Here is a 7763-nt window from a genome sequence, read left to right on the forward strand (position 1 = left end):
TATACATCCAAAGAATCACCACATAGAGGTTACTTGTAATCACAAAGAGCCAGGGTGGAGACGCAAGTAGGCATTGTTATTCACCTAAGAAACAGGAGAGCTCCAAAGCTGCATTTAACCCCCTAGGGCATTCTGTTTGTAGCTTAAAGGTCCAGTATGCCTCCCTCTGTAATAATATTTTATGTGTATCCATCACCTGAAATGGTTTTGAACGTACTGTTTCTAATACTATACAATCAAAATCATTATCTCCATGTCCAAACTCAATAAAATGTTGGACCATTGGAGCTGTAACATGTTTATGTTTGATTTTAGACCTATGTTCCAAAATGCGAGTCCTAAGGGCTCGGGACGTTTGTCCGACATAATGCAACCCACAGGAACAGGTGATTAGGTAAACAACAGATCTGGACGCACAGGAAGAGAACTACACTGGGCAGGGGGTTGGGCTAGATGGTCTGTATGGCCCTTTCCAACTCTATGATCCATCATGGCATTGGATCAATGCCAAACAACATGACTGTGCCTCACCAAAAGCTCCTGCTGGGTCCCATCACAGGGTGGCACCCCTGTCCCCTCATGACGTTTTCTTATTAAGATCAAAATTAATTGCCTGAGTCACTTGAATTTTTTTCTAGTTTCAAAGTTTACTTAAATCCTTTCAAATGATTAAGTGTATGTGTAAAAATATGACAAACTTTGAAGAAATGATTATGAGTAATCTAAAACATATCTTCTCAGATAATTATAAAATCTTGTTTTATTATGAACAAAAAATGTATCATAAAATAGGCTCAGGTAATGGTACAGAGTATATTACTGTAAATATGGGAATATTTCTATAAAATGGGACATAACTTTTTATTGTGCATGTCAGAAAAAATGGCTAAAAATGTTATTGAGGATGTGTTGTCTCCTTAATTATAAATAAGTAAGATTTATAATTTGAATTGTTTGGCATTTTCCAAAGGAGGTAGGTGATTCTTATCACTTAGACTGGAAGTACCCATTAGCAAAAATACATTTTTCAGAGAGGGGGGAATCTAGAGGGTAGGATTGAAGCCAGGCTTCTGTGCATGGGAAGACTTTGCAGAAGCAGAACTTTCTCATTTTCCTCTTCTTCCATTACCTATTTATGTCCCTATATAGGGAGAGGTGGAATACAGTTGAGAATAATATGCTTTATGGGGTGCTGCAAGAAGGCAGAATTGTTCAAAATCTCACACAAGAGTGTGGGGGGATGGTTTTGTCCACTTCCTGTTCTTGCTGCAACCCCCCCCCACACACACACATATATGATAACACATGGCATATTGTTTTCAATAGTCTCACTCTTTGCAGGAATTGTAAAGGGTTCAAGGGGCTTCTGGGAGAAGCACAAGGTTGGAAAAATCCACTTCTGCAAGCTTTGCCCCTTCATGAGAATTTAGACCCAATCTGTTTGCAATCAGATCGACTGTTATGGTCTTCTAACATATATTGATATATTATCCAATAAAGGCCAAAGACCATTTGCTGTGCTGCAAGAATTATATACACTAGGTTCTAAAGACAAAGCTCCAGCTTTTTGAGGAGTGGTTAAATGGAATGTGGAAATATGTTTTTAGGGTAAAATTATTGTGTCAAAGAAAAAAGATGTTTGAGTAAATGTTCAAAGAAACTGAATGAATGTTATTAACCTGCAATGACAGTCAATTGTATTATGATACTGAAACAATGTTGCACATTTATACATCTGTGTAATGAATCCACTGGTATGATATTGTAAGCATGTAAGGAATTAGGTGAGACTTTAAGGAATAGTAGATTTTTAAATGAGTTGGTATATGCAAATGAAAAAGGCTAGTTTTGTTTTTCTTCACCTGTTGTGCCTTTGACCTGAACTTCCAGAGTACATGCAAGACATGAAGTGGCATTTCTTGAGTATGGTAAGCAAAATTTTCAGGCATAGGTAAATACACATAACAAAGAAAGGATGTAGTTGACCTAGATTGTCATTATTAAGTAGTCAACCAGCTGTTAATTGGAAGAGTACCAGATTAATACTAGCACAGTGGAGTCCAGCACTGTAGGGTGCTGGAGGCCTATGAAAAATAATATGGCCTCTCCAGGTATAATGGAGGTGTGGGTTGCTAAAGAGCTGTTGGGCTCAGTCTGTTTAGGAGTGCATTCCTGTCCCATATGGGCAATTGGAGTCCACAAAGAGATATAATGAAAGCTTTGCTTCTAGAGTATTGGATTCCTTCAATTACTCTTTCTACTTTGGTTGAGAAAGGAGTTAATTCATCTCTTTATACCTGTGGTGCCTTCCTCTGCTAAGTCTGTCAAGAATCATCTTGATTAAGCTGCTAAAAGGCAAGGTCATATGCGTTTCTTATTACTCAAAAGTGTACAATTAATTATGGAGAATAATGCACAAGATTCATTGCTTAGGAGAAAACCTTAACAGACATAATAGCAACCTAGAGAAACAGGGTTCGATCACAGTGAGGCTAAATAAACAACTTGCTATCTCTGCATCACCTTTTCCTCCCCTCTTCTCCCTCTCACATAAATCATGGATATGTGGTGCAATGTCAAGTTTTAGTCAGGACAACATAGATCTTTGTTATTGCTGTACTGTTCAGGTCTTCCATAGCATTTGTTACATAGTATCAGTGGTGAAATCTTACACAATAAACTGTTTGTGAAATGTTCTTGTAAAATCTGAAATTGTGCATCCTATCTTTTCTTCTGTTCTTCAGAGGCTTAAACACTTTGGGACATGTAATATTTTAAGGTGGGGGTGGTTGGTCCTGCTTTCTCTTGATTATGGGGCTTTCATAGCTGCTGTGAATGCAGAGGCATTCGCAGAGTTAATAGAGTAGTCACATGGCAGGTTTTCCCACACTTTCCCTGATATGAGTGGGACCAGAAAAAATCTGCACTTTCCCAGGGCATCTCTCCTTATATATAATTGAGTAAGAACATTCTATATGAACATTCTAAATTTGGTCCCTTTAGTGTATGGACGCTTGAACTGTCAGTCAGAAGACGCTGGCTGGGTTGACTGGCTGCTTTGTGCAGTCCCGCCCAGCGTTTCAAGGTCTTTTGCATATGGAAGCTGATTGGACTTCACTGCATTCCACACCTCAAACTCACCCCCCTCCCCGCAAGGCAGTTGGAATGTCAGTTGCATATGGAACCTTCAAGGTCTTTTGCATATGGAAGCTGATTGGACTTCACTGCATTCCACACCTCAAACTCACCCCCCTCCCCGCAAGGCAGTTGGAATGTCAGTTGCATATGGAACCTTCAAGGTCTTTTGCATATGGAAGCTGATTGGACTTCACTGCATTCCACACCTCAAACTCACCCCCCTCCCCGCAAGGCAGTTGGAATGTCAGTTGCATATGGAACCTTCAAGGTCTTTTGCATATGGAAGCTGATTGGACTTCACTGCATTCCACACCTCAAACTCACCCCCCTCCCCGCAAGGCAGTTGGAATGTCAGTTGCATATGGAACCTTCAAGGTCTTTTGCATATGGAAGCTGATTGGACTTCACTGCATTCCACACCTCAAACTCACCCCCCTCCCCGCAAGGCAGTTGGAATGTCAGTTGCATATGGAACCTTCAAGGTCTTTTGCATATGGAAGCTGATTGGACTTCACTGCATTCCACACCTCAAACTCACCCCCCTCCCCGCAAGGCAGTTGGAATGTCAGTTGCATATGGAACCTTCAAGGTCTTTTGCATATGGAAGCTGATTGGACTTCACTGCATTCCACACCTCAAACTCACCCCCCTCCCCGCAAGGCAGTTGGAATGTCAGTTGCATATGGAACCTTCAAGGTCTTTTGCATATGGAAGCTGATTGGACTTCACTGCATTCCACACCTCAAACTCACCCCCCTCCCCGCAAGGCAGTTGGAATGTCAGTTGCATATGGAACCTTCAAGGTCTTTTGCATATGGAAGCTGATTGGACTTCACTGCATTCCACACCTCAAACTCACCCCCCTCCCCGCAAGGCAGTTGGAATGTCAGTTGCATATGGAACCTTCAAGGTCTTTTGCATATGGAAGCTGATTGGACTTCACTGCATTCCACACCTCAAACTCACCCCCCTCCCCGCAAGGCAGTTGGAATGTCAGTTGCATATGGAACCTTCAAGGTCTTTTGCATATGGAAGCTGATTGGACTTCACTGCATTCCACACCTCAAACTCACCCCCCTCCCCGCAAGGCAGTTGGAATGTCAGTTGCATATGGAACCTTCAAGGTCTTTTGCATATGGAAGCTGATTGGACTTCACTGCATTCCACACCTCAAACTCACCCCCCTCCCCGCAAGGCAGTTGGAATGTCAGTTGCATATGGAACCTTCAAGGTCTTTTGCATATGGAAGCTGATTGGACTTCACTGCATTCCACACCTCAAACTCACCCCCCTCCCCGCAAGGCAGTTGGAATGTCAGTTGCATATGGAACCTTCAAGGTCTTTTGCATATGGAAGCTGATTGGACTTCACTGCATTCCACACCTCAAACTCACCCCCCTCCCCGCAAGGCAGTTGGAATGTCAGTTGCATATGGAACCTTCAAGGTCTTTTGCATATGGAAGCTGATTGGACTTCACTGCATTCCACACCTCAAACTCACCCCCCTCCCCGCAAGGCAGTTGGAATGTCAGTTGCATATGGAACCTTCAAGGTCTTTTGCATATGGAAGCTGATTGGACTTCACTGCATTCCACACCTCAAACTCACCCCCCTCCCCGCAAGGCAGTTGGAATGTCAGTTGCATATGGAACCTTCAAGGTCTTTTGCATATGGAAGCTGATTGGACTTCACTGCATTCCACACCTCAAACTCACCCCCCTCCCCGCAAGGCAGTTGGAATGTCAGTTGCATATGGAACCTTCAAGGTCTTTTGCATATGGAAGCTGATTGGACTTCACTGCATTCCACACCTCAAACTCACCCCCCTCCCCGCAAGGCAGTTGGAATGTCAGTTGCATATGGAACCTTCAAGGTCTTTTGCATATGGAAGCTGATTGGACTTCACTGCATTCCACACCTCAAACTCACCCCCCTCCCCGCAAGGCAGTTGGAATGTCAGTTGCATATGGAACCTTCAAGGTCTTTTGCATATGGAAGCTGATTGGACTTCACTGCATTCCACACCTCAAACTCACCCCCCTCCCCGCAAGGCAGTTGGAATGTCAGTTGCATATGGAACCTTCAAGGTCTTTTGCATATGGAAGCTGATTGGACTTCACTGCATTCCACACCTCAAACTCACCCCCCTCCCCGCAAGGCAGTTGGAATGTCAGTTGCATATGGAACCTTCAAGGTCTTTTGCATATGGAAGCTGATTGGACTTCACTGCATTCCACACCTCAAACTCACCCCCCTCCCCGCAAGGCAGTTGGAATGTCAGTTGCATATGGAACCTTCAAGGTCTTTTGCATATGGAAGCTGATTGGACTTCACTGCATTCCACACCTCAAACTCACCCCCCTCCCCGCAATTCCTGCATTGTTGGATGAGTCACCCAGCTTAAATGGTGCTTCATGTGCACATCAGAGATCCATATATCTTTGGGTAGTGGCTGCTATTTAATATAGGTATTGGCATGTATCGTTCCTTTCATGGAACAATGTTCATCAGAGAGAGAGTAGCCACTTCTGCCAATTCTCCCTTCCACTGCACACCCCAACTTTGCCCCCTGTCTTGTTTCTGAAGGTCTGCTACCCCCTCCCCCCAAACAAAAATTTGTTCAGTGGGTTGAAGCAGGAGGCAAAGGTAGGAAAGTCCCACTCTATTCAGGAAACATTTTAAACAGGCCTACTCAGAAGTAAGTCCCATGTTATTCAGTGAGGCTTACTCCTGGGAAGATGCCCTTTGGATTGCACTGGAAGTCTGTGGCTGGTTGGGTACTTGCCATTAATCTCTTAATTGTATTTTGCCTCCCTGTTGGCCTGTTTCTCTCCTTGGAAGGAAAGAAATAGTGTGAGCCCTTTTCCCCAGTGGGTAATAACATTGTCTTTGTAGAAGACAATCCATGCAGTGGTTTAGAACATAATTAGATAGTGATAAATATTAGCTTATAATATATTGGGCTATTGGGGACAGTGCTGTCTTTTCTAACCAGCTTGTCCTAAATTATTTATTTAGTTATGCAAGCTTTACACTTCAGTTCAGTAGCTAATTTGCAGAATTGTTAAAGCAAAAGGGATCAGCAACCTCTTACTTTGTAATTATAATATTTTATGATTTGCCGAGACTTAAAATAAAGCTGTAAATGTTGATATTGCACACATATTTTCATTTATCATGTGTCTGACTTCTAAAATAATGTGCTTAGTATGTGTAGGCATCAAGGGGTGAGGGAGGGGAAATTACCTGTCTCTGGAATATAGCATGATTTTTAATAGTATTTGATAGTGGTTAAAAGACTGATATACGAGTACTATTGATCCCTAGTTATTGTTTGAATGGGCATGTCTTGTCCACCCTACCGATAAGTTTTTGACTAAAGTCACTGCAGAGAGATGAAGGGTAAAGGCACAAGAATGATTTAGCAAAGGTAAATATGTGAAGCTGAAATATGTTCACTTCCATAATTGTATTTGTTTGTTCTTAAACCAGGTTTTACCTCAGGGCAAGACTGAATTTGTTCACTTAAATCTTTGTTAGAAATGGCCTGCACAAATCCAAACTGATGCTGTATGTAGGAGACAGCTGGTTGTCATGGTAACGGTAGTGCGATTTTTAATTCCACTTGGTGAGTAATGCTGACACAATGTGGCTGAATAGACCATGCTTTAGCCTTTACAAATATATAGCATTATCCATGTCAAGGTTACGTGAGAAAATAATGCAGTTTCTCAGACACCTCATGCCATATCAGGTTGGCTTATTGATAGCAAGCATTTTTATTAAATACCAAACAATCTACTTCCATCAAAGGCAGTCAGGGAAATGGGCATTGAATAAGGCGCCTCATAGAGGAATAAATTAGATTATGAAAGACTCAAATTAGTCTTAACTTTGTAATCGTATTACCCTTCTGTTCTTCTAAATATGTTTGGCAACGTATTTGCTCTTTGAAATGGGGAGTAACAAGCATTGCGTCGTCAAAATCGAATTGTAGCGACATCACATTTTTGTACAGTAGAAAACCATAAAGATCTTCAGCTGTTTATATTTGCTACTTTTGAACATGCAGGAAAAGAAAGCATCGGTTCAAACTGTTTCATTTCAGTAACATAAAACAGTTTTAATGCAAACTTCCAGAAAAGGAATTGATTCTAGTTGCTTGCCAGACACTGCATCTCTTATGAGGAAAGTGTGCTTATACCTCTTTTTGCAGAAACATTGTTTGATCTCGAAACCTACTTTGCTGAAAAGGTCTTCTCCAGATTAATTTAAGCTACATTAAATCATTGCAGCCATTTTTGCTTCATATCAGTAAATAACATTATCTGAAGCATTTGCACTGTAAAAGAGCATGGTTCATTGAAGGGAAGTGGATGAGAGGTTTCCTGACACCTGATGTAAATGGTTTAGGACATAGCTAAATGTTTCTCCGAAGCAGTGTCTTCTTCCAGTTAATAATTTTAGCTATTCATTTTGGCATACGAAGTTCGCCTTTCAGTTGTTCTCAAGGGGCGTAGTTGTTGGGTTTTTATTTTTCATTATTGATTTCCCTCACCCCATTCTTTCTCTGAAGAGCCTCTCCTAGCTCTTGACTCTTGAATAATTGATTTTTTCCACTAGGA

Source organism: Gekko japonicus, unplaced genomic scaffold (assembly GCF_001447785.1).
Source record: "Gekko japonicus isolate JY-2015 unplaced genomic scaffold, Gekko_japonicus_V1.1 scaffold35, whole genome shotgun sequence".
NCBI lineage: Eukaryota > Metazoa > Chordata > Lepidosauria > Squamata > Gekkonidae > Gekko > Gekko japonicus.